This window comes from Sapajus apella, unplaced genomic scaffold (genome assembly GCF_009761245.1).
Source record: "Sapajus apella isolate SASKATOON/1434 unplaced genomic scaffold, GSC_monkey_1.0 scaffold236, whole genome shotgun sequence".
Taxonomy (NCBI): domain Eukaryota; kingdom Metazoa; phylum Chordata; class Mammalia; order Primates; family Cebidae; genus Sapajus; species Sapajus apella.
In genome coordinates this window covers 172,562-177,903 of record NW_022437176.1, presented here as the reverse complement: position 1 = coordinate 177,903, position 5,342 = coordinate 172,562, and the positions used below count along the sequence as shown (strand labels likewise).

The following is a 5,342-nucleotide window of genomic DNA, read 5'->3' as shown; positions in this document are numbered from 1 at the left end:
GTCAGCCTCCAAAGTTCTGGGATTACAGGCATGAGCCACTGCACCTGATCCAAATAATTCTTTAGGGTGATAGGGACACCAAATGGAGAAAATAAACCCAGTCATTGCCTTTCCATCTGGTCTAATTTATTTTACTCTCATCCCAACCCAAAATTATTGCCAGACTCTTTACTGTGGTGTGCCAGGAGTAATTTAGAAAGAACAGAGGTTATTCAAGCCTATTTCCCATGGCACCTGAAGCCTAAGTTTTTCACTTCCCAGGTTTCAGATTTTTTTTTAGGGTTTCTGGAAAATTTTATTCATTCTTCTGTAAAAACTGCAACCAGGATTGCCTCTGGTTAATCACATCAGTTTGGATGAGTTACCCTTCACTTGCAACACTAAAGGTCCCAAATTATGAAAGTAATACATTGACATGGTGAAGTAAAGGGTGGACTTTAATGTTTATTTACAGAAGGCTGCAAGATATGAAATTCCACATAGAAATAAGAAACCTAGCCAGAGGACAAGCTTCATTCAGTATGTATAGTTGGAATTGCTCAAGTATAGTTTCAGTGTAAAAAGTGCTATAATAACAAACCACATTTAGAAAGAGTTTTTTGTAGAGAAACAAGAAGACAAAATACCAAACATAGTATACAACAAATTTATGCCTCAGCTACATGATCTAAAAGTTAAAGGTCCCATGAGTTCCATCCTGAACTTGGAAGGCATAACCTTCAGAGACAGTTTCTGGCACAATATTTTGATTTTCCTCTTCCCCTACAGAAAATACTTCTCAATTAAGTTTAATGAAGCCTTATAGACAGACTCATTTTCATGGCTTTCTAGAGCTTCAATTTTGTCTAAACCTCCACATTCTTCATCATTATACTAAGTTTCTCTGTTTCACCTGAAAGCCTGAAAGATATTTGAAATGGCATCCAGGATAACTAGAATAATCTTGATATCTTTTGCAGTTAAGAGGTTCATCAATAGTTCTATTATGCCACAATGAATGAGGTACACAATCTGTTCAACTTTCCTACCACTGGTGTAGTTGGTCATGGCCCATGTCTTAAAATCTACCTTAGAGGGAACACTGACAAGGAATGTGACTAATCCATGATTCACAATTTGCTGTATCTGGTCCTGACGGTCAGCTGTGATGCTTGACATTGTCCATGTAGCTTCCTTCTGAATGTTAGTTTTGGGGTTGGTGAGCAGGCTGGGAAAGATGGTGAGTGGTCCTGAATCGATCACAACCTGAGTCTGTTCATCTGTGCCAGTGACAATATTCCCTACGGCTCTTACTGCTGGAGCCACCATTGGCAATTCAGAAGCTCCTAAAAGCTTCACAAGTTGGGGCACAGCTCCTGTTTTCGTGACCATATTAATTCGTTCATTTGGACCATCAGTAAGGTAGGAAATAGCCCAGCAGGTATCTGCTGTTACGTCTGGATCATCATGAGGCAGGAGCCAAACTAAAGTAGAAAGATTCTGCTCAACAGTATCTAAAGGGGGTGCAGGATTCTTGTTGCAGAAATGATTTGAAAGTGTCCAGGTAATTGAACCAACCCAAATACCCATCTATGATAGACTGGATAGGGAAAATGTGGCACATATACACCATGGAATATTATGCAGCCATAAAAAATGATGAGTTAGTGTCCTTTGTAGGGACATGGATGAACCTGGAAACCATCATTCTCAGCAAACTGACACAAGAGCAGAAAATCAAACACTGCATGTTCTCACTCATAGGCAGGTGTTGAACAATGAGAACATATGGACACAGGGAGGGGAGCACTACACACTGGGGTCTGTTGGGGGGAAATAGGGGAGGGACAATGGGGGGTGGGGAGTTGGGGAGAGATAGCATGGGGAGAAATGCCAGATATAGGTGATGGGGAGGAAGGCAGCAAATCACACTATCACACTTGCACGTGTGTACCTATGCAACAATCTTGCATGTTCTTCACATGTACCCCAAAATTGAAAATGCAATAAAAACAAAACAAAACAAAAATCAATCAATCAATCAATAATAAAATAAAATAATAAAAATAAAAATAAAGTGTCCAGGTAAGATTACGTAAGTAACCACACGCTAAAGATGATATATCAGGAAAGCAAGAAGACCCAACAGTGGGTCAACTGCTCCATACTTAATAACCAAGTCTCTGAACACTGAGTCATCACCTGCAAAGTTTCCTAGAACCCATACAGCTTGTTCATTAATGTGAAAATGGGGAGGTGCCAACCATCTACCACAGCCTTGGTTTGGTCTGATATCCCAGAAGTAGTGTTAGTGAGTGACCAAGCAGATTCAAACTGAATGGGACTACAATCAGTTCTGCCCAAGAAGAACACAAATATTGGAATCAAATAAGACTGAATTATGTTGTCTATGGGAGACTGTTTTTCTCTAAAAAGTAGTTTCCTGGCAGCTTGAGTAGCTTGGAGCTGATTTTCCACATTGTTGTTATTTATACCTTTGACAATGTCATCAACAGACCAATTTACAATGCGCTGGTTGTTGTGGTTTTCCTGCAGCGGAGAAGTAGCATCATCAGGAAATGAGCTTACATTTCTCCTCTTCAGCATCTGGTCATCCTTCTTACCTTTCCTTAGCTCCACATTGACTTCTATTCTGTGATGCCTCATTTCTGTATTACCTTTTCCTTTGCTCTTGAATCCGTTAAGAAGGGCAGCTAGTGTATTAGCATTCTCATTGGTGGACATGGTTATGAGACAAAGGGAGACAGCTGTGAAGCAGGCCCGGGCTTCCACAGGAGGCTAGGCAGGATTGGCGGCTTTGGGGTGACTGTGCTCAAATCGACCACCTTGGCTGAGCTCAAAGATCATGTGTGGTTTCAGATTCTTGCTTCCCATCTATATTCTCAGGATTAGTTTGATCCATTTCAATACCTATAATTATAACTTTATTCTGGTCCCCTCCTATTTTATTCTAGGCATATTATGTAGTAGAGTCTGTTATAATTGAGACAATAATGTTTGTATAAAACATAATTAGAACTAATTTGGAGTTCCCTAATCCCACTTTTGACTTGGCTGCTACTCAGAAAGCATACAAACCAGGCTGGCTGGGGCTTGCAGTTTGGAGAAAACACGTCTTGCCCAGAAATGCCAGTGGAACCTCAAATTTGGAAAATAGATTGCTATAGCTCCAATCATTTTGAGACTGTTCTGAAGAGAGAGAGAGAGAGAGAGAGAGAGAGAGAGAGAGAGAGAGGGAGGGAGAGAGAGAGAAAGTACCTAACAGAAATTCTTGAGTTTGCAGAATAACAGATAAAAAAAATAAATAAATAAATAAATAAAAACACTCAACTTGCCAAAATACTGAAATTCCCTCCATTTATGAGATAAACAAATTGGCTTCAATTTATGGAATCAGTGTGGCCAAATGGTGTTTCTGAAGAATGTCCTTGCTGAGGTCACACTCTGAATTTTCACTACGTGTATCGTCACAGCTTCCCCTCAGTTTGCATATGAGATCCTTGAGGAGGCAAGAAGAGATCAGTCCTCTTGCCTGAAAACTTTCCTGACTCTCTTTCCTTCTACCTATCATCTACTAATCTCAGAATTCACCCCCTAAGTCTTTTCCAATAATATTGTTACCATAAGGCCAACAGAGGGAGACATATTTGAGCTTGAGAGTCATGTTTCAACATAAAATTTTTTTCTTAAAAACCTGGGGTCATAGTATGGGCTTCTACTCAATGTTACCTATATCTTAGAGGCAGTCAAGAGGAGATGATCTCTTTTGGGGAACAACCTCATTTAATCAACACATTACCTAACCAACAAGTGTGGACCCAAAGGAAGAAAAAAAGTTAAAATTAGACTGTTGACTCATTTTAATCGATTTGGTGATAAAAGCCAAAAAAAAAAAATAGTCAGAAGTTAAGTGGTCTCAAAAACCTAAAAGGTGACATGGATTAGCTTCAAGGAACACATGGTGTGACTGAAGTAAGCTGATCCTTATCCTGAAGGTGTCAACAGTAGTGACCAATACTTCATGTAATGGGTCAAAAGTCTAAGGCAGTCATTCTGCCAGAAATGGTTTAGGACATCCCCAACCTTGAGACACACAGATCAACTTTCACCAAGAGCCACCAACCTGGCATGCAGTGATGACCTCTGCAGCGACATGGATTTAGGATTGATTGTGGTCCATCTTTTCAGAGACATAAACCTAATTGTGAATTTCTAAATGAGTGGCTTGACAATCAGATCAGAAGCTCAGATAAATTTCTGCCTGAAGCCCCAAAGAAGATGTTCCTAATTAAACAGTATGTGGAAGACTAAACACACAGAATGTGAGCAATGACCCTAAACTCTCAATTCTGACAATTGAGTGGAGTAACCACTCCTGATTCAGGTTTTTCATTGGCTGACAATGAGATCAAACACCCACAGCAGCCCAGTGAACACCATGAGGTGTCATCTTCCCTGGCCCATTAGAGAACCAGGAAATTGACCCCACTGATAGTCAAATTGACCCCACAGATAGTCTTTGATGCTTGTAAACTGGGTAGTTTATTTTCATTTAAATGTTTTGATAAGCATATTGATTTAAGGTTTTCTTGCTTTTTATAAAGTAATTCTGCCGTTTCCCTCAGAGCTTAGCTTTCACTAAGTCTTATAAATTTTGTTATGTTTTATCTAAATTTCTATTTAGAAAATACTCAGTGAATTGGGGATTCCCATAGAGTCAGAAGCTTTGCTTTAGATAGTGGAGGGTGGCATAAAATTTCCAACAAAAATAAATTTTAATTTTTATTTTAGAGCTGTTTCTATTTTACTCTAATTTCCTTCTAGAATATGTTATTTCTATTTACAAATTGGCCTTCTGATGTCTTTCATAGAGTTCAAATTGATTCACCTCAAAACAGCAAGATCAAGCCAAAGAGCTCTGATAGGGGTCAGAATTCAGTTTGTCAGGAGCTCTGTAGCAAGTTCATAGCTGACTACAAATTAGTGTAACTAACCGTAGTGTCATGGTGGCCATAACTCCAAAATCCCAAAAAGCATCTCAAGGTAGATGCTTTTTTAAATCAGAGACTTCGAATGGCAAATTGAGTTTTACTAGTTTACAATTGAGCCAAGTAAATCTGCAATATAGTTTCACTAAACCTTAATTGGGCAACAAGACTCTAGGTATTTTAGCCTTCTCAAAATATAAATCTTCTAATCATTTTATCTGGAATCTATATGTGTGTGTTGGGGTGTAAGACACACCAATCAGCCATAAAGTTCTAACTCTGCTTGTGCCTATATGTTCTGCTCATGCATAGTTCAAAGGACAAACAAAGGTCAGGGCTTAGGGATTTTAGGGT

General features: G+C 39.2%; 1 pseudogene; it reads right to left on the bottom strand.

Moving 5' to 3' along the window:
- Positions 1 to 426: 426 nt before the first annotated feature.
- Positions 427 to 2,724, bottom strand: LOC116544926 (annotated as a pseudogene).
- Between the last annotated feature and the right edge of the window lie 2,618 nt (positions 2,725 to 5,342).